The sequence below is a fragment of the Neodiprion lecontei genome, chromosome 6, assembly GCF_021901455.1.
Source record: "Neodiprion lecontei isolate iyNeoLeco1 chromosome 6, iyNeoLeco1.1, whole genome shotgun sequence".
In the NCBI taxonomy this organism is placed as follows: Eukaryota; Metazoa; Arthropoda; class Insecta; order Hymenoptera; family Diprionidae; genus Neodiprion; species Neodiprion lecontei.
In genome coordinates, this window is record NC_060265.1 from 23,937,047 (window position 1) to 23,960,094 (window position 23,048).

A 23,048-nucleotide genomic window follows, 5' to 3' on the forward strand; every position below is an offset into this window, starting at 1 on the left:
ATTGTAATGTAACCTTGGTGAAGTTAAAGGTATATTATCAAACTGAATTGGATGGTGAACGATTTTTGAACAGTTTTCCTCGAGACCTGGGGGCAAAGAATTTTTTACTCAATGGACGGACGAACGACTCTGATTGCTTGTATTTACAGTTTCAGGCAGGTGGTTCAATTCCATACAACTGGCAGTAGATCTATAGTCGATATACTTGGCTTTTATATTTACGCTGGCCTCTTTCTCGGGAACGACAATTTTCACTCCGGGAATGTTTTCAGACGGAAACTGCGGGTCGATACGCCTACGAGCTACTGATTTATCACCCAGCTCCGTATGAAAACGAGCTCGTAAACACGTTGCTCGTTCAATTTTCTGAATATACACAATCTGTATGGCTGCTCGCACAGCTTCGGACAGGGTAGTTCGGGGATGTCCGAGAGAATAATTGGCTCTTGAAATTTGGAGGAGTGAGGGTGTCGAATAAAACACAGTTTCGAGTAACGTGGGCATAATTTCCGATACGTTAGATTCCAAGTTCCAATCATGCGACCATGTCGACGATTCAATTAATGTCGAAGGATAATTTCCTCCGATTGGTAGGGCAATATTGATGACCGAACTCGGTTTGAGATATCTTGATCGTTATCAGCAGGACGTTGAGGATGAGTTCCTCATCACTTAGCAGAATATTCTTTTGTGTCCGATAGCGGTGATAGAAGAGCTTTAAGCGAGGCGTGGGCGTAGCGCAGCCCCAAGTGGTGGTATAAAAAAACTCGCCCTATAACTGGGAGCACTTTCGGGGTGGCTCGGGTTTCCGAATAATACTTGTCTGACTGGCAGGTTGCGGGCTACGCGATGCGTGACATACGACGTGTGACATGCGACGTGTGGTAACTAGCGAGGTATGATCGGTTTCTGCTTTTTCGTTTGCTTTTTACACCCACCCAGCGATATGCTGCTCACAATCTACGATCAAAGATCTCGGTGGTTCAACAATTTTCCCGTAAACACTTTCACGCTCTATGAACCACTTTCCGCGAGCTGAAATGCATGGAAATAATTATTGTGAAACATGGTATACCTAATCGTTCCATGAGGAACCAGGCGGCACGTCAACCGAACGCATAAATCGGAATCCAGGTTAGAATCAAGAGTTGTGACAATTTAATATCCCTTACCCGAAGTGGGTACCTGTTGTTAAATTTGAGCGAAACTCAACGGATGGGTTATATAATAAAACGTCGTCCTGATAATCGTCAGAGCGCCTCAAAGCTTGTATCAAAATTTCATTCGCGTGCAGAGTGCAAAGTTTCACATCCCTCCTCCTTGCCTCTGTTACCCGCCCCTCTCATGCAGCAAAAGAGGGGCAGGAATATGAACGTCGAGTTGCAAAAGGGATCGTGTTTCGAGGGATAAGAAGAGAAAGGTCGAAGCGAGGAAGCCTAGCTGAGTAAATTCAAGTTTCCGTTCAAAGCACGTGACCGGAAATTTTTCAAAAGATCATCCCCACCCGAAAGCCCTTTCCATTGGACTAACCGAGACGTGTTTACCTTCCGCATCTTCCCTTGGGGCACGGAGTTAAAGAGAAGACCAAAGACCGGATCATCCTATCCATGTATATATATATATATATATGTATCACAACGAGATCGTCCATGACGTGTTTTGCAGGTGGCCGGTTGGGTTGAGAGTGGAGCGCATGTATCCTCTTCGGAGCTTCGAAGTTTCCGTGATCTCAGCTGATTTGAGAAGTAATGCGAGAACCGATCGCCGAGGGTGAAATTTAACACCGCGCAATTGATGGAAGACCGGTCTAACATCGCGGTTGAACTAATCGCGTAATCGCGGTCGGGTGACGATTTGATAATGAGCACCGACGATGGGTAAAAACAGGCCGGGACGCGAAGGGATGAGACTGACAATGAAAGGAGGAATTTGGTGTTAGCCGGAATGCTTTGACACAGCGATCGATCGCGGTAACAAGATTGTTACCTCGTCCGCCGAATGGAGTTCCTCGAATCGCCTACCAGAGCGGAGTTAAACGACCAGAAAGGGGTGAATTTCTCAAGGGTGTTGGTATACATGTGCCGCATCATCCCGGCTCATTTTCATGCAAGAGAAAAGCGCAGCGGCGTCAACCCCGGGACGGTTGCACACACTTGGGTATGCGGAATTAGAATCGCAACGTGTAAAGGCGGGGCCGGCTCGGCTTTTCACATTTTCAACGCTTTCCTCGGGATAAACTGGAAACTCTTACGACCCTGCCCAACGATCCCTTCGAGTGGCGAAGGTGGGAACCCGTCGTTAACAAAGTTATCCGGTATACATTCCTTTCTGTGAAATAATTACGCCCAGTATTCACCTACTGAATTTCTCATTTTCGTGCTCGCTGGCTCGGATCTTGCCGGTCCTGCAGCGCTTAAGTGAGGACCATCATCATCTTCGGCCTGACAGGCCCCATTGCCAGTCCTAAGTATCCACGGTCCTGAGTAATGCGGCACAAACACTTTACATGTACAAACAATTTTCGACCCACCGTCGACTGAGTTACAAGGACCTAAAAATGAGGCAGGGACGCAACCCGCGCTCTACCAGAAAGTGGTCCTCACCCGACTGTCGACGCCGTATTATTTATCTTGGAAAAATAAACGCAGAACAGCGGATATTTGTTGTCCATCATTTTCCGTACACTCGACAGGTCTGGTTAATTGGAATATTTTCCAAACTCATTATTGTTTTGCAAAAAGGTAGATCGTTTAAACAACGCGAAGTTGGCGAGAATAAAATGGTAATGTAAAAGTTAAAAAAAAAAGGAAAAGAACTAGATAAAAGAAAACGCTTCTGACAGTCACTTCATGTGGTATCTTTTTTCTTCAATTTAAGAAGCTATGTCACTGACTTAATATTGTTCTTCAATTTCCATCTTATTTCAGGGATACATACTACGTGATCTCGGCGGTATTTTTCCAAGGAATGAAGCGTTCGACGAGCTTACCGACGTTCGAGCAGTCGAAGGTTGATCTCGATACCTTATCAGTCCTCTCGCAATTAATTCGAGCGAATTATTTGCCAAGGGAGGTTTGAACCCAGTACCAATTTGCTATCGTGTCCACGTCGTATCGCCCCTTTAACTCACAACGGAAGAGCAAGAATCCAGTCGATTCCAGCCGGCTTCCGTTGTTACACTGACCCGGCCATCTGCACTAGTTCACCGAACTGATCGGATATCGGCAGCCAGCGGTGCGAGTGACAATGCATTTCCTGCAGCGCTCTTTCGGCAATGGAAGAGGGTCAACAGGCAGCCCCGTCGATGGTTTTAATCAATTTACGCGGACATCCATAATTTGCATGCGATTATTTTTACACCCTGTGTTTTTTTCGCGTTTTTAATTATGAAACAAATACGTGGCAGGAGTAGAAACGTGCAAAAGTGACCGAGGGCAGCAGTGAGCTTTCGATATCGCGAAGAATCCCGATGATGCGGGGGAATTTTTTCGCGACTCGAATAAGGTCCGGGAGACGACTCAGCCAATTTTTGCGAACAATACGTGACTGATCTTCCGCTCTTATTGCGTTCTTTTAATCCTACGTAGCCCGATCAATTCTTATCTTTCAGCTTCGAAGGTCGCGTTAATATTGTTCAATGACCCGCTGCAGGGATGGACGTTCCTCGATTCTTTCAGGGCGGGATAAAAAGCGTCGATCACTGCTGGTGATACTTCTACACGGTATTACTTTGCCGGTGAATATAACAAAATCATTCTTGGCTAGAATGAAGTTCTGTTTCAAAACAGCGGACGATCAATTACATTGCATGGATATTTTACGTGAGACCAGCTGTTACGCCAATTACTGTTAAGCCACTCGCAGAGACAGAACGTAATAACAATGCGGCGACCATTCTTGGCGGTACAAGTTGCGGTAAGATTCTGACGGCACTCAGGTTACGGACGAACCTACGTAACGTGGCGGGGTCGATACTCGGTAGCTGATTGCATGGTATTTATGAAGCCCGGATGGGCAGATCGTGACGTCATGCACCACTACCATCAAGTGCAGGTTGACAGGGCTTGCGATAAATTGCAAGTCGCGCTCCTGGAAATATCGAGGCTCGGATAGCCGGGAGCCCAGAGGTTCGTCAGCAGAGAGTCCCACCCTCTATTTACAGTATCCAGCTCTCCAGGCCCTCGGAGACGCTGTGGCAGTCTCTTCTATCCTCCAAGGGCCTCCCAGCAACAAAAACTGTGGCTCCGAGTACCCGAGGCCCCTCCTCGCACTCTCTCTTTCCCTCGGCTTTCTTAGTTGCTATTTCTCTCTCGTCTCGACCTCGAGGACGACCTTCTCCACCCCGTTTTTCCGAATGAAATCCGGCCGGGCTCTTTCCGCGTAGGAATAGCGGAATCTCGGTAGACCAACAAAAGCTGGAGACTCCTAGGCGCCTGTCTTAATTTTCCCCGATCCCTCGAGGAAGGTCGATTTGACCTTGTCCCGGGAAGTCTTCCTTCCTCCCACTAACGCAGTTCGACGTCCCGGAATTTCAATCCTTCTTATATCCGCCGTCGTTCTCGCGCTGCATGGGGCGCGTCAGCTTTTATTCCCAGGAGAGAAGTGGTTTGGGATTCCTCGCGGCGACGCCGGTGTGCGAACTCCGGGAAAGGTGAAAGCCCTGCTGCCACTCAGCGCCAGATGGCAAAGAACGAGGATAAAGTGAAAAAAAAAAGGAAGAGGAAAAATAATCTTCATACGTCCGAAACCCGGCTGCATTCCAATGCGCCGATGCTATTCCGATACTAACGCTTCTCCGGAGGCAGGAATACGCCGAATGAATTTTCGATAACTCATTGAGGGCGGCGACACTCCGCTGGCATCGGGTAAACATAATCCTAACTGCCGGATGAAGGGTGGAAAGCCTTAGTGTCCATGGCACGGTGACCGTAGGCATAGTCGAACTGGGGCAAAATCAATTCGGCCGTTTTGCGACTCGTAAGCAATCGCCAAGACAAACGGCCCCGATCCCCAATTTTCCCTCGACCCCATTTACAGTTTGGCGAACCTCACCCGCTAATTGCAAAGCGTTTTCGACTCCATCGTTCTCCTGTGATAAAGCAATAACGCCACCTCTTTAAATTCGACTTAACTCGCGTCAAATTTATAGTCGCGATAGATCGAATAGGTTTCGGTATTATAGTCGGCAACAGAATTGCGTAAAATCAAACTCGAACGGGTCGCTATTGACGAAGACCTTAAGCTGATCCGACCGGGTTAATCGAGGCTCAAGACTCAATAGGTAGACGTGACACGCACCAAGTTCAGGAATTCCAAGGGTATATCAACAACGTGGTGCCAGGATTCCCTCATGACTCGAGCGTGACTCGATATGGCGAACACGTAACTTATTGCCGTTATTATATTATTATCTTACAGTCTTCCATTCCGCGTCGTTTCCATAGTCGAGGAAACAGAAGGGGATGAATATAAGACACGTACACACTTCGGTGGAGTTTTCTGTGCGAGAGTCGCGACACAATTAAATGGATATTCCACTCCAGCACGAACTCAGCTGCTGTGCGCAATTTTTCTGTCACAACTGGATTTATTTGAAAACGAGCATAGTTCGTTCGCAAACTTGTAACGGATATTATTTCAACCAGCTGAATCACCGGATAATGGAACAAAGGTGTTACGCTATCTCTGGGAATTCATGGAATCGTCGAATATTCAATAAGTACCCTTCCATCCCAATGTAACAAGTTATTACAACCATCCGGTATAGGTAATTAAAAATTCATGACGAGCGAAAACTGTTGAGCCTGATAAGCGAAACATGAACATACATTCGTCGGTTACAGCACAGGTCAAAAAACCACGGAATTAACGAGCTTCTGATTATTGACAGAGAAGCTGGTAAAATTTTGTTACTACCATGCTTTATGTAAAAATTTCCACCGCCACTTTCGAGGGCTAATGAATAATATCGGTTGTAGGAATTTTCACCGCAATGTAATTGCAGCGCTGTAAATGAATAACCGTCAACCGGTCCCACCGACAATGAGTTATTTACTCAACAAGCTCACTGGGATCACGGCTGAGTGGCATCAATTGTCTAGCAATTTCGAAACACTCGACATTCGCCGAGAGGAGTACGAAAAGGCTGTTTTTCTCGGAGTTGCGGGGACAAACTTGGATGACATTTCCTCCGGCACGAGTACTCGTTAAATATTGGATTCCAATAAAGTAGAAAAATGTTTCCGTGTTCCCGTGGGTATCGGGTCAAGATAGGATACCGATGATTTAATCTAAACTTGAAGAATTCACCAACATTGCACGTACATCTCGACGATTGTTCCCGTCATTCGAAGCTTCGGGATCTTTGCTTCGATACCGGAACGCGTTTCAAGTCCTATATACCAACCAGTCCAGGGTATAGATGTATATATATATATACATATCGGGATAAGTTGAAGATATACGAAGCGGTTTGCTCACCCTCGCCCTCTGCACAAGTTAAACGTACCGTAGTTGCTCAATGGTCGACGCGTCAAGGAATCTTGGGTGATAAAGATTTGCCCCGGTAGTAAAAAGAGTCGAAAAGGTGTAGGACCAAAGCAGCTGAAATTCGTTGGTGTTTTATGGGCGCCAAGAATTTCGGCCAGATCTATTCGGCAGAACCGATTCCGAAAGCTAGCCAATCTCGTTTCAGCTTATCGAGGCTTGTCTAAAAAATGGGGGAACGACGTCATCCGTCCGGTGTATCGAAGTTCAAAATACATTGGTTTCATGGTGAAAGTTATAAACGAATTTCTGCTTTTTCCTCGCAGAAATACGTGTAGTAGGTGAATTTGCTGGCATAAATTATACTCCACAGCGGAAAATATTCACATGTAAATGACCGAAGCTCGGTTTTCAGTACGATATAGGAAGCATAAAACTTTACTATCATTGGAGATTGTCGTATTAATTCGGGAGTACAATGCTATTTCACATTCGGCGAGAGAAGTAATTTATGCAATTCAACTAGCGAGAGAATAACCACTGGGAAATCTGTACGTGAAACTAAATTTCCATTTATTCAGTAAACAGTACTCTGCATAACTTGGGTTATGCGAGTTGGTAATTTTTCCCCGCAATATCTAAATCGGGCTGGCCTACTTCGATAAGATAATGGGAGTCCAGTAACCGCAATCGTCGGCCTAATCGCATTTGGAAAGGCGCTAAGCCTCCGCTGGTCGCTGTTCCTCGAGTTATAAACGATCAGGATCGAAGGAGCAATGACAGAAAATTTTGAAGACATCGTCGCGTCGAGGAAAAGTAGGTATCATCGATCGCCCTGCCCAGCCGTAGTCGTCTTCCGAGACCTGCCTCGGAGGTATTTGTCTAATAGCGGAAAACAGCGATAGGTATACGATATCGCCGAAGGATAGAATTTTAGTGTAGTTACAGTGGGATGCGTGGGGCGGGCCGAAGATGTCGGTCGTATTTCCCGAGGAGAGCGGGGATGAGATCAAGGCCGAGCGGAGCTCACGAGGAATGAATGACATCGCGTATGGAAGTATCAATTATTGAATATCGAGTATGGAACAGCAGTTATATTATCCGGCCAGATCGAAAAAGATGGAAATTCAAAAACTATCCCGTGCAACGCTCACCGGCGAAAATTAGAGCTTTTCGGCATTTCGCTATAGGCGTGCATGGTGTGTCGGTGCGTTATTTTTACAATTTTACCCCCTCAGGCGAAGGAAGGCGCTGGATAGCGACTAAATGAATTTCGCCGTCTCGCGGATACGTTGATTGACCACTCAATTAAACGCAGCGTGCTCTATGAGGCGTGATGGGTTATAGGCAGTCTCAACTCGGCTGAGCTGATAGCTCTAATTGCCGCTGATGATCGAACGCCTCAAGTTAATACGGCACTTACTCCACCCCGGGTGAGCTAGGCGCTATTATTTATCCCTATCCACTGCGCCGGTTTCTCGGTCAACCCTGTTCCGGCTATTTACTTCATTTTCTGTTAGCCTTCTGCTGCGTCGAGTATTACGACAGGCAATTTCTTCCTCGCGGTGAGTGACGCGCCAAATGAGACTATCATAGTCCAGGGAGGAATTCGTCACGATTAGCTCGCCTTTCACGCATCGTCGAATCGACGAAAATTGCGAAAACCTGCGGCGTGACGGGACAATGTTGAAGTTTGTAAAATTCTCCAAAAGGCTTGGGTTCAACGGTCGAAGAGAGTCGACACTTACTAAAATGCCATCCACTCGGCTTTCGTTAACCGACGAACAATTTGTGAAAACGAATTGTTTAATGACACTGAAGATTGAAACTGGATCAGATGAGATGATAAAATTTCATTTTTCTCCTAACGATATCCGCAAATCGCGTGGAATTATGTCTCTGGTAATTTTGGCGAGGGATTTACGCTCGTGTTGTCGAAGGAGAAGGAGGAGGACTGCGACAATAACTTGGCGGTATCTCGAGGACGCTTATCTCGACTCGGACAAAGCCATTTTTTCAATTCATCTTTTTTCCGAACCGCAAGCGCTTATTAGAGGTCATAGATTTTCTAGGAATAACATCGCCCCGCGCTTCCCGAACGCGTCTTCATTTTTCACCCGAGTATATATACATTCTCTCACATCCCTCGGATTCCCTCGTAAACCACGCTAGGAGGTAAGAATAGAGGAAAAAAGAACGAATGAAAACCGTTCGACTCGGCTGTTGCAGGCAGGTGGAATGTTTTGCGAAAGCTGCAGAGTCGCAATTGCGGCACTATATACCTGTGAATATATGCATTGTATACGTCTACAACTTCTATCTCCAGAGTTTTAAATTCGCGATAAGGGTTCGGTGAATTACTGGCGCATAGTAGAGACGACTGATTAACAACCACGGGTGGCAAGCTCCGTCGAGAACGGTTGAGCTTGTCTGAAAAGAACGCCCAAACACTAGGAGATGCTTCGTTGCACGGCAAAGGTTGTTTTTTTTTTTTTTTTTATTAAATCAGCTTGATCAGGTTAACCAAGCTTTTATGAAACCCACACGCCGGCCTGTCTTGCCGCCTGCCACCGGATGATATTAAAACCCATTATCCGAATAATACAGTTGGCTTACGGTAGCTGCGTAAGGTGAGTAACATTATGCAAAATATTATTACACACAGAGTTTTCTGCACCACTCGGATTAACGCCGGAGACTGTAACGCGAACCTCGTTGTGATACGAAATATTTTCCGTGATTATAATCTACCGCATGCTTCCCCTCGTCACGATATTCAACCTGCAGACAGGCTGATCTTTTGTTAAATTATTTTCACGCTTTTCAATCTGTGCTGGATAATGCAAATTCGACGGTATGAAAATTGCAAAGTTTTGCACACCCGTGTGCTGAGTTATTAAACACAACGAAGCTCGCTGATTAACCCAACATTTCAAACATCTCTCTAATTATATTTGCTGGCTGATGTTATAACACGATTAGGCACTCAAACCGTCGCTATTACCGAACAGTGAAAACGAACTCGCGGTTCTATAATACGGTGGACCGATATTATAAGTTGGCAACTTACAAACTCGCAATTTTTTCATTAATTATCTCTCAGTTACGTTAAACTCTAATGCTGATTCCTCTCTGATATGATTCATGTATGCATATCGAATATTAAGAACGAAATTACGATGCCTTACCGTAATTGGGGGAAAAAAAAAATTATCCAAACGATTGAGTTTGAAATATGACCTCGTCTTTTCTCTTTACTCACAGCACAATAATATCCTTTAGCCAATTTATGGTCTCCGTGCAGATTGTACACCTGCGGCCATTTATTTTCTGGTAATAATTCGTTGTGCGACGTATTTCCATTAAAAGAAAAAGTTTAAGGGGATTATTTCAAGCCCGACGATACTCGGTCCAGCTGTTGGCACTGTTTCGATACAAAATTGCGGAGATTTTCACTCCGGACGGTCGTGAGCAGACACGATAGTCATTTTCAGCCGTTATATTTTTCGATTTTCAATCGATACACTTACGGTCTCGCCAAACTCACGTTTATTTTTTCGTGTCTAACAATATCGATAATAATAATGTACAACATACCTGTTCTACGAAGCAATGAGAATATCTATCGACAACATGGTTCGTTGCATGTTTCAAATGTAAGGGAATCGCGTTTACGACTTGGCATAAAGTTTCGGTATTTCAGAGTTCAACAGAGGTTGACCCAATTCATCGTGCGCATGAACGTGAGAAATGTGAAACGATCGTGCGTACTTGTATTAAACGGACAGGTTTTTCGTAATAAACGGGCTGCAACTATTCGCTTCAGTCGCGTTCTGGATCAGCGAAAAAAACAAAATTCTTATTCTTTCAATTTCAATGGGAAAACTAGACTCTAAGTGGCGAGACTGATATCATAAATCTGGACCGGTAGGATCGCACGTTCACGTTGAATGTATGTATATATACGTATATATCTATGGTGTAGGGGATGTTCAGCCAGTATTGAACTTGTGCTAACTTTGCTCCCTGGGATTTATTCACGTCTCGCAATTATCGGCGCCCAGGTTCAGCTGCAGATCTTTCACACAGCCGGTATAAATATATATATGTATATAATCGTATATATATATATATAAATACCGAACTTTATATATATAACCTATGACCCAACTGCAAGATTGATGGGATAGAAAGAGGGACGAGAAGGAGATTTGAGTGCTGCAAAGATTACCGCTTTCGCAGCGGCGAACGGTAGCTCTCAGTTTCATTTTAATGAAACAAAAACGAGCCCTCTACAAGATTCTAATATTTCGCCGCCTGATACACGAGCAATTCGACCACGGATGAAATTGAAATACGTCCTGACAAGCCAAGCTGTTATCGTTGTTATTATTATTATTATTAATAATAATAATATTATGATACCCTACCATTATCATTATCTACCGAACTCTGACGCATTATCGTAACGTGAAACGATCTCGAGGACTAACTTATATTTATTCGCGTAACTTGTTACATTTTTTGCAACTCATCCGACGGGGTCAATCAGGCGGATTAGGAAGAAAATTTTCCGGTATCGATCAAGCTTCGGGATTTAACGCCTGGCAAGTTGAGCCGAATTTCCACGCATACTTAAGAAGCCTCCCCATGCAGTTTCCACTTGAAATACTTCGCCTCTTGTAAATATTAATACATGCGGGCTGAGCGGAACAATAACAATCTTCCGTAAACGTTGTGGGAGTGGGGGTGTCTCTAAGCCGTATAGTCAGCATATTCCACGGTACCTCAAACTTGGCGAAAATGGGTTGAATAGATTTTCAAAGTTTCCCCGCATTCCACGAGTTCGCGGTATGCGTGTGTAAACTCGTAAACATGAAAGTACAGGGGTTTGAAGTCTCAATCGGATCGTCATTTCGGCATTCGGTTATAAAACTTTATTACATATTGAACCTGAAGGTATTTATTTACACCCGTGACACACATCGACAAGGGGAGCGCACTCAGGCGTTCAATAGGCGGTCGTAAGAAACACGTGACATTTTCTCGATTGCACGAGTAGGTATCTTGTTTCTTTGGCCAATCCGCGACGGGCGAAAGCTTCGAAGATGCTGCGAAACCTGGGATCAAAAGCCGCCGAGGCATCTTGCGGTACAGGCAGGGAAGCAGACGGCCGTGTGGGGAAAAAAGATTTAAGGAATATATCGGACGGCGAGAAAGCGTTTTTCAAATATATTCCGAATCTCTTTGAAACAATTTGCAAGTTCTGAAACCACACCGCGCCGGCCATACTGCAGCAGCCCGGAAAGTCGGGCACTGTGAATTCATAAATTACAGGCTCGGGAAAGTTCTTCTTCCCGATATAGGTATATGTAGGTACCTCCGTACTATTTCTCTTTCGCCTATATTACGCCCGACAATGCTACGAGCTAACATATAACCCAAAGTTTGGGGAACGGCTTTCCCCGTTTGAATCACGTCTCGAATTCCCGTATCTAGTGCCGCTGCAGGAAACTCTTTGTGAGCATTGCTCGCGCTCCGGTGTAAAGATCCACTCCTCGGATAGACAGGCAACTTTGGTCTTAACGATGATCGTCGCCCTCGGAGGAATTGCCAATGGGAGAAATTTAGACTCGTTATACGAGTCGACTTACTTTCGTACGTCGAGTTCAGAGTGTACCGAGGGTGTGAGAACGTGAAAGAACCCTCGAACGTTTTTTTTTTTTCTGCACACCGTGATCCTGAAACCCTTCCCATGTTGGCTGAGTCTGCATTAAGCGTATTTTTCAGGCAACACATACCTACTCAATCTCAAAGCGGGGTCGACCACATGGAGAGAAAAATATTGTAGATTTCACATTTCCTGTGGTGAATGTTATATATGGACAGCACATTTTTGGATTTAAATCCACAGCAATCGTGGCAAGATGTACAAACCCGATAATAAGAGTTACAAAACCAACAGTAATTACTCACTACGATCGGGTGATCACGTTTTTACAGGAATCCTAAACATGTATCCGTACCGCAGGCTTTGCAAACGGTAATCAGTTGCAAGTTTTGGAAAGAGGCAGCTGGCGCAATTTCTCAATTTTAGGTCACTACAGAGGGCTCGGTGGTGCGTGACCAATAAAAAGCAGACCGTCAACCCAAAGCCTTGCCTGCAGGATCACTTTGGTCCTGTTTAATTACCGCAGCGTTGGAATTTCCCAAAGTGATCAAAGACGCTCTATATAGGCGAAGGCTTACATTCCACGATATTGGTATGCCCCTGGCATCCGGAAGTAGTGTACAAGCCGACCCGGCGTCGAGGTTTCCAGGGTAAAAGTTACTCTCGGTGACCCTACTATATTCTCCCCCCCTTCGTCTTTTTGTTACCTGCAGTGTTGTTCTACGCGGTGCATTTGCAGCCTGTCTGACAGTGGAATAGAAGCGTCTGATTACGAGCTACTGTATCGGTTTCAAAGTAAGTATGCGGCATTTGCGTAGGCAAATGAGGGTTCTCTGCTGTCGTTGGAATCGAAATTTTGCGACCGAGGTAAATAATACGTCGAAAGTACACAAAGAGAGAACTGATGGCTGCACATAGAACGAAAAGAATATTCAATACGTTCAAATGGTGCGATACAGAGCCTTATTTTCAATGGAAATACGCGGAAACTCGCATATATTTCACTCGGCGTGTATAACAGCGGTGAATATTTCCCTTTACCAGTGCTTTCTGTAAGCACATTGCACATCTGTGCAGAGAGGGATAAATTGGCTTGGCGACTCGGCGTTGGCTGCTTTATTTAAATTGAATTTTTCAGCACGTGCCAAGTTATTTGACAAGATTCTTCAACCTGTGAACCAGTATGTCCAACAGTATCCAACTTCTCTTCTTTATCCTTTTGCAGTAAATTGATTCTCACGTTTCTTTGAAACAGAAGACGTTCGTGACTCTTGGAGTTAAAAGTTGCCAGGCTGAATTTAATCGGGAAGAGTGTCGATTACTTTGTTATTTTTTCTTTTTTCCGTACGTATTTTAAGAAACAAAGTACACGGCGATACTCGAATTTTCCTTTGTGGATTTGCCCCAGCATATAAATACGTCAGTTGCCTCAGCCGTGTGGTAGCGAGGATTAAATCCGTATTGATCCCTAGTAGCTACTTGAAAACTGCTCGCTCGTAGCCCCGATAATTTGAAGGTGAAAAATTAATCCAAGACTCGGGAGTCGCTGCACTTCGGTATATTCCGATCCCTTTTCCTTCCTCCCCCGAACCCAAGGTCGATTCTTTTTCACACAAGGATATGTGGCAAAGGGATTCTCGCATTTCCACACGGAGTGTCTAATTACGAATTACGTCCGGGCATTGTGTGCGTGTCCGACCGTTTTTGCTCTATATACCTAGTATTTCCCCTCGGTATCCGGGACAGAGCGGAGAACCAGAGCGAAAACAGGGAGGCCGTGAATTATGCAGCTTAACCCCGGCAGCCCGGTGCCTTCAACGAGCAGCGACCCATGGCTACCGGGGCTAAAAGCAAATCGCAGTGACGAGTTTCCCAATGGCTCCCAGTGGCCCAGTGCAGGCATGGCGTCGTCATCGAATTCGACCGGCAACTTGATCTGGCATCGCTAGTGTGACAACCTGACCGTGTCGATCTGCCGTGAGCATCCGGGATCACTACGACTGGAACGACGTAAATCGCTTCAAGTTCGTGCGTACAAGGCAGAACGGAACAAGACAAAAGCTTCCGACGTCGAAACTCGATCATGGCAGATAAGTTGAGTAGAGATGGGTGCGGCATTCCATTCCGCCATCATGCGAGAGAAAGTGAAAATTTGACCATCTTCTGGGTCGAGATGGAAAGATGAGGCGGTAATTTGATTGGTAAACTTATTTTGCTTCTGACTTGGAAGACCCAGAAGTCGGGAAAGAAAGATTTGATTTGAAGAGAAAGTTCCGTCCGGGTGAATATGGAGCGAGGAGCAAAGGAGGAAGGGAACGCTGTCGAATCGCACGGGACATAACGCTCTTGTTTCCGCCTTGTAAATCAGACCCAGATGTGTCTTCAGGGGCGCTTTTCTTAACGCGTGACGTCACCGAGTCGTAACAGGGAAACACACCCTCAGCTGGATGCGCGCAACGCATAACGCGCTCATTGTTCACCTGGCAGGTAGCTCGTCAGCGCTAGGAAAACTCGTTACGAAAGCGGTTCACCCTGGCTGAGACATGGAGGGTTCATGTGCGTCGCATAACAGGATCCTGAGCGTTTCCGTGTTATATGTTACCGGTGTAATAGTCTCTCCTTTCAGACGTTGCAGAGGCTCGAAAGCCGGGTATAAATGACAAGACGAAGGAGAGCCGACTCCTCCAGGATTAAGCCAGATTCGTCACACTTGACGTCATTTCGCCGAGAGAGGAGAAGAACCGTAACGACGTTAGCATTTCCTTGTTGAACTCCAACAGCTCCAACGTCGGTAAGATACAGAGACAATTTGATAGTGTGAGGCGAGGGAAAAAGAAGGGGATCGAGTACTCGCGAGACCAGGCACGGCTGATGGCTAACTAGTTTTCAAATTACACCTACCATTGGCTTTGGCGCAATTAAAAGTTCTATTCACGTAGGTACGTGCAACGTCTACCTGCTACGGTCCGTTCTTGCATTTCACGCAAAGCTGCAGACGCGATGCGTCGGGTTTCGCCTTTGATCCGGGACGCCTCGTCGTTGAGAATTGTCCCAGAAAAGCCAGCTGAGGTAGGACGAAAAAAAAAAATGACTCGGTGTTTCACCGCTTTACTTCCTTTTGACGTACGTGTTGAATATGCGCGGCTTGGACGGCGAAACATTGAACACGAGTTGTAGAAGCGCGACGCGGAAAAAACCTGCTGTTCGAAATAATTTCCCGACTAAAACTAACGGGGAATGAAGTAGCAGGAAAAATAGGATTAAATCGATTTTTATGTGTAAGAATGATTCTCGCTCGAATTAAATTGTTGCATATAATACGACCTCGAAAGCTGAACGAGGGGCGGAATGCTTAATTGAACCTCTTCAAGTTAACGACTACAGCTCAAAGGCCCAAGATTCATCTTCGTCATTACGATCCATCCAGGAAGTAAGGTTACAGTCCACATCTCCGAATAATACCCTCGTTTGATTTCAGGAGTTGTAATTTATTTTCTACCCTAAACTGGTCTCCCAGTTTTGTGATTGGATTATGGGGAAACCAAACGGAGCTAATTTTCTCTCGGTGTGATAATTCAGAACGAATTCAGTCGATGTTTCTCACGAGTATATTTATGAGATCGACGGTCAGGCAGCGAGCCTGGAAAAGTGTGACGACGACACTCACCGATGCTGCAGTGTCGGTCCTTGACCGTCGATCGCGACGAATAAGATGTAAGAAACGAAAGAACTCGGGGAACATCAATTTCCCCCGACGTCAAACCGCCGCTATACTTTCGGGCATGAACCTAATCTCGTTATTGCAAGGAAGTAAACTGCGAACCCCAACGGTTCACTCGATTTTAATTGATCAGCTTGAGGATCAAAATTCCTTGCGCGACAAAGGCGCAGCGTTACTCGCGAAATTTTTAGCAACAGCTTTTCCCGAGAGAACAGGACAAGCTCACCCCGTCAACGAGCCACTCAAGTTCCATTGATACGAGTGCAGTGAAGGCCCCTTCACCCTGCTCTCGCCTCTTCGCACCGCGTTTCGTCGCCCCTTCGCCAAAGGTCTTACGCTTTTCAAAAGCGACTTCTCACCAACTTTGCTTCGCAGGTTTAGACGAGCTTCAATGGACGACGTCGATCCGAAATTAATGCCCAGTTTTTGCTCGTCTCGCGGCGAGAAAACAAGGCGAAATCGGAAAGTCCGCGTAATCATTTCACGCAATTCGCCGACGACCTGGAGCAGGGAATCTACGTGTGTAAACGGACTGTATAATGTGAAAAACTTGAGGTGGGTGTGCACGTGTACGTATATACGTACACAATATGTATTATGTGACCTATCGAAATATCGATTAAAGGAGGACATCTTGACAATAGGGACAAAGCCATGTTGGCGTCGCGGTGGCCGCGGGGGGCGGGGTGCGAGGCTGGGGGCGAGAAGAGGAGTGCCGGAAGATCTCCTGCAGCTTCGACCGAGCTGAGAGGAGTCAACGACTTGGACCTCGCATCGATTGCAAATATTTAAAGCCGGGTCAAACAGGTTCCGCGGATAAGTAGGGCTTGACACGTTCCGAATAGCTTGACCACCATGAGCGTAGGGAGTATTGATCCTGATTGAGAAAGCCCGACACCCCCCGAGATTGTTACTGCCAAATGGATTTGATTTCGTACTACGATTCGGTTACACCACGATCTTAATTTGATACGATGAGAATATCGACAAGCGGAACCCAGTCGAAGTGCAGAGTTGAAGGCACAGGGCGAAACTGTTGAGCGAAAACTCGTCATTCGAAAACAAGCGGAATTTCAATGCAATTTAATGGATTCCATAATAAATTGAGTCATTTCGCGGATTTGATTGCCGGTAATCAAACGGAGTCCACTGCGATAGTTTTTCATCAGATATTTGCTCACTTCGGAAAAACGACCCCACGGAAACATCGAGAATTAGAAACGTGTCAAACGATCATCCTGTGATCGTAACCTAGCGATCTGTATTTTCAAATCGACCACTCGCGGCTTACGTGACTTTAATTTTAACGTGGCAGAAGAAAACCGTGATCTCCAAAATTGGTTTATTCTCAACATTAAGGTGCTCAACGATGGGTAACGTACCTTGTACTATCTAACGTGCAGGCAAAAGGCAAGTGACAGAAACATTTCCAGTGAAAAGAGGTGAAATTTAAAAAAAAACGGTAAAGTAGAACAAGGCATTGTGTGACCAGCCGTAAGCCGAGCGGAGTTTGCTTCTGGCGTCAGATTCAATGCACGGACTTACTGCAAAACGTGGTGGTGAAAGGCAATGATTTAAAAAATAACAATAGAGGCGGGTCTGTATGGCGAAGCGCAAGAGGAAAGAAACGCGGGAGGGTGGATCGACGAGCTTGAATTATACAAATCAGTACAATACAAAATTGCGGGATTCCCGTGACCGTTGAAAAAGGCCAACGAATGAACGTGGAAAAAAACTTGAAACAAAAAAGAAGCTAAAAACAAAGAGCACTGGAGGCAATTTCATGGTTGCGCGTGGCCGAGCGACCAAGGTAATGACAGCGATGGAATCGCTTTGACGCGGGGTGAAAAAAAAAAAAGGAAAAATACAAAACCCATATATAACGGAATGAGAATAGCTTGGCAAAGTAATACTAACGTACGTTTCTAAAAAGGAATTGGTCTGACAGAGATTGGAAGTTTTTGAAATTTAATCATAGATTCTAAATCCGTCTTAACAATTTGAGCGTGGTTTATAATTGAAATTGAAACCAAAACAAACAAAAAATAAAAAATAAAAAAATCTTTTTCCCGTCGGCGCGTTGTTCATTCAATTATTTCTTCTAAAACCGTACAAGGTGCTCAGTTATCGCGGTAGTGTTCCTGTCTGAAGTAATTTTCAACCTGTCAAAAAGTATACCGTCGGTTAATAGATGAGAAAATTCGCGCCCCGCTACATCTCTTTAACAGTCCTTGGGGACGAGAGTAGACGAGAATATCATGAGAGAATCCTGCTGGAATGACTATTGACTTATAGAGGCGTGCAGAGAGACGGTGGGAAACTGAAAGAGGCACACCCGCCTGCCTACCGGTACTGAATAGAAAGTGTCTACTAGGTCAATTGTGTAGGTGGTAGGTATAGTCCGGGCTAAACCTAGGTGTCAACAAGTGGGTTCACGTTGGCACCATTTCGGACTTGTCGTTTCGACTCTTTTGTGTGTTTGTTTTTTTTTTGGGAGGGAGCGAGAGATCGTAGAATATATTTCTGGCAGAATCCCTAACGGCCAACTATCGCGGGAAATCGTGCGAATTGAAACACTGACTCCCTTCGAAACTGGCCCAGCCGAAGAAGCGGCCAACAACCGTGGCTTGCGGCCGTTTTCATGCCGTGAGAACGCGATTCGCGGAAGTTGATATCACCAAGGCTCGAGGGAAGAAAAGAAAAGAAAAAAAAAAAGAGTCACCGCCCTATCTCGCGTGCGTCTTGCGACTAATTTTCTCTAACAATAAGATCCCGTCGCGACGCCACGTCAACCCGTATGCGAAACACCCTTGTGAGATTGGCATCGCCGCCAGCTGCAGAGTCGACAACGCAACTTTACGCATCGAGCTTGCAATCAATATCAAACACCGCGTTCCAGGTCGCGAAGCACTTTATTAACGTCACCGCTGCGTCGCTCTTTGGCTCGTTCGTTGCTTTTCCAGCCGATTCGGCGTGACGCGTGTATTACTTTTTTTACCCTCAAACTTTGCGAACCCCCTTGGGAAGGGAATTTGGACCCACGTTAAAACTCGCTTTCATACCAGACGACGGAATTGGAATTCAAGTTTCGGGGGTGCGGAATTAGGAGGCGTATATCGTAATTTAAATCTATGAATGGCGCGTCGCTGGGTAAAGCCGAGACTTGAGGGTGGAAAACTTGGATTATACTCGGTTCGATTGAACGGAGCGGGCCGTTTATTCCGTCAAGCGGCGGCTTACAAAGCAGCATACTGCACGCCAAGATCTCGTCAGCCCGGCGAACCGCCATTTACCCGTAATTATTATTATTTCACTTGCTGGTTACCTGATGTCGTTGATTATTTACGGTAAATAATGTGCATTTACAACCTTGGACGGTGGTGTAGCACACAACCTATACCGAGAAGGTTGATTTACACCTTTGATGCGGATACATACATGATACGGAAGATCACTCGAGCAAAATGCGGCATAGCATCTGTGCGATTTACACCTGTAGGTATTCGTACAGGAATCATAAATTCATCTCACACTGCACAGTATAATGTAGGCCGAGATTGGCATTTCGTTGTTAACACGAAGTTTATATTGTATAACGAAATTTTCTTAACGATCATTATTTTTCATAAATATACATATATATATATATATATATTCTTGTGTGTATATATATTATGCGACAAGTCAACTGTAACTTCAACAAACAATCATTGATAATAATTGACAGTTTTCGATTGGTCGAAACATTCTATACGGTTCTACGGCATCTATTATACTCGCGCACACATACACTCGGAATTGTTTAATCTAACTCGCGACGCATTCACTGCGATTCAACTCGTCACTAGGTTAATTCCACTTCTATTTACCGCACTAATTTGTCGCATTAGTGCCACTGTGATTACAATCACTCCACAATAAATTACCGTAAGGATAAAATGACTAGCAATGATTTTTGTTTAATATTTTTCCCCCCTCTTCCTTCGGTTTAATTTCGTACTAGTATTTCATTAGCGATATTGCGCGCATACAGACTTGCGTTCATCCACGCTGTGCCTGTATACGCTTGATAAATATATTTTATAGAACGTGTATAATTATATCTCCGTTTATTTATCTATTCCCTCTTAACTCCGAGTTTAATATCTCAACTTTGTATTAGGCAGATATGGATTATTAACGTAATTTATGCATTTTCCCCAGAGTCGATTCAACGCCGCGATAACCCGAACGATCGCGTGAAACTTGCGTGCGTTGGTGGCGATATTTTACACATATACGTGTATGCGTGCTTAACGTAATGTAACACAGGTATCCGAGTTTCCTTTGCCACTTTAAAGATATTGTAACAGCTTCGTGAATATTGAGCGATGTTAGGTCGAACTTATTATCAAAAAAACGTGCAGCTTAACACGTATATCGAAGGTGTCGGAAAAAATGAGTAAACTCCCGAAAAAGTGGGTCGATTGTGATCACCGACGTGGCAAGTAGAAGAACGGTTATAAAATACGCGACACGAAACACGATCGAAAGAGTATTATATCATGAAATGTAATAGAATCAACAATTATGCAAGGTATTATTACTTATAAACCGATTATTGAAAATCGTCGTGTACCGCAAATCCACGATAACAACACTCGAATGGTATTGTAAAATACAAACGACAACAATGATTACGATGAAAAATTGATATATATTATTTTTTGTATGGAAATAAGAGCAGGCAAAGAATCGCAAGGTTAAATTTATCTCCGGCACTGTAAATAAATAAACTTCTCCACTGGTTTTCACTTCCAGTTTAGCAAGCCTCGTACGATAGCTTTAGAATTTCGTTTTTGTAAAAACTCGTCGCGATTTCTAACCGCCGCCGTCTCCGGACCCAGGTGAGACCCAATGTGGGCCGGGGGCCGTGCAGCACGGCTTCTGCTACTGCCGCCCGCCACAACGTGTAGCCAGGCTACTGAGGCACCCCTCAATCAACCCGAGGAGGACGACGACGAGCACGACCGCCACCCCCTTGACTACGCATGCGCCTCGACGAGGAGCGCCTCTGGTGATTCAATTGACCCTACATTTTGAATTCACGCACGCCGATCCGGTCGTAACGAAACGCGCTAATGCTTGTCTCTTGGACGCCGTCCGGGCGCGGTCCTCGAGTCGGCGGCGTTAGCCTCGGAGATGCTGTAAGTCGTTTGACGGGGATGCGGATCGGCCACGAGGCCTGGGGCACGCGAGACGTGACGAGATTGAACCAGGCGGTGGCTTTTGTACGTGGCGGGAGCGTCGCGACGCGCGTTCAGCAAGTCCACGCGGCCATCTCCTCCATATTGATTTTCCTCGTCGGCCGCGTTCCACGGCCATATCCTCGTCGGCGCGGTTCGCGAAAACCACGCCGAACAATCTCCTCCCCTTCGTCCTTGCAGCAATAATTTTCTCGATCCTCCGCCAGTTCCCGCGATGCGCCAGTTTCTTTTCTTTTAATCGCTAAATTCAGGGGCGATGTTTTTCCACCCGCGACGTCAACGTCCGCGATCCCGACTTCGGGTATTGCGGAACGCGAGGATTGGCGGTAAACGGAGCTGCGGGTTGCTAAAGGTGTTGAAAATACAACCTGCACCTCGGGGCTGAAAACGGAGCTGCTGAAGCAACTCGTTACGAGAATGCAGCGGGAAGTTTTTGCTCTGCCAAGCCACATTAGCGGGGTGGCGAATCTAGCCGAGGTGAGGAAAACTGCTACCTGCAGAGCTGATCTATGTAAGAGCTAGAGACGCGTTCCGCGCGCTGGAGCGAACGTCTTGGAATTTATAGCGTAGCTACGTTTCCGCTGCCATGGTTACGGGAGAAACTGGCGTCGCGGCCCACGCAAGAGGAGCTTTCAGAATTCTTGTTTTCCAATTTTCAAGATTTACTTTTCTTCCTTCCGCTTTTTTCCCCTCCCTCCGTCGTCTCCAAGGAAAAAGCTTAATTTCCAGCCGACATCCCCCTTATCTCTCAATGACGCGAGCAGTCGGATTTCGATCGAGCCACAGATAGACACTTTCGTTAATCACGTCCCCTGAACCCCTTGCTTTGGGTATTCCCGGTTGATTCTGCGAGGCAATCGTTGGTCACGCAGAGAACCAGAGCGGAGAATTAATTAATCAATGACGCCCGCACTTTGCTCCGCAGCCTCCCGTAGTCCTCTTCGATCCATCCGCGGCTGTGCGCCGTTAGACGTTTCAACCTGAGATGCGGAACAAGGTAGGTACACACCTGCGATCCTGGCTTATATACATACCTACATAAGTTCTCCGCGTACGGAAAGCCGAGCGTTATTGGCTAATCGGCGTTTGTCCCGCACCCACGCCGTTCTCCTTGATAGTAATTACCTACAGATAGATAACCAGGGATGATTAGCGACGAGTATCCCGCTTTGACTACGTCGCTACGTGTCTATCCGCGTTGATATTTGGCCAACAACAAGACCTGCAGATGCGAATTAACAGTTGCATGGGCGTCTCCGGAACAGGTGGCGGTTACGCGTTATCATTTTTATTATTTCAGCTCCTAATTTCGAGAGAAAATTCGCCGAGTCGTTCGTTAGCGCTCAATTAATCAAGTACGAAGTTTCTTTGGGACCAAGTCGGGACAGTAAAGCCAATTAAACTTTAACTCTCTATTTGAATTAATCATGCACCATTGAGTCTCGGCCACCGTGGATATAATTGTTGGAAAATCTTTATCGGCGTTCGAGAATTCTCGACGGATATTGATAAGAGGAGAGGATGACACACAAACCGGGGAAAAACATGATGAGAGATGATATTCAAAGGTATCTATTTCAGAGGGACACGATCATTCGGGGGTATTGAATTCATTGCCGCGAAACTGACGAGGATCCCTCAAGGCTCGGTATCCGGAATACAGTTGATGCTTGTAGCGTGTCTGTACACGTAGTGCAACTCGTTGTCGGAATCGATCGCTATTACATATATATAAACGAACTTCTATTTATGCAATTAGCGTACAGTTGAGTCAGAAGCGACTATAGTGTTATAACTGGAGTAGGTACTCGTGGAAATTCATTCATGCATTAACAATGGGAGGAATATAACAGTTTTCAATAACTGTGAAACTTCGCGCCTGAACAGGGAGTAAAAAAATATTGTTGTAAAATACAATTTCGCC

General features: G+C 45.5%; 1 protein-coding gene across 7 annotated transcripts in view; it reads right to left on the reverse strand.

Annotated features, from left to right (window-relative positions):
* Positions 1-19,462, reverse strand: part of LOC107223403 — a 97,779-nt gene extending 78,317 nt beyond the window's left edge. For 6 of the 7 annotated variants that reach the window (XM_015663076.2, XM_046743483.1, XM_015663075.2 and 3 more), the window contains exon 1: positions 19,317-19,462. The gene's annotated coding sequence lies outside the window, so the exon portion shown is untranslated. Of the gene's footprint in view, positions 1-19,203 lie in introns of all 7 variants that reach the window. The other variant, XM_046743481.1, reaches the window with a different exon arrangement.
* Positions 19,463-23,048: the final 3,586 nt, after the last annotated feature.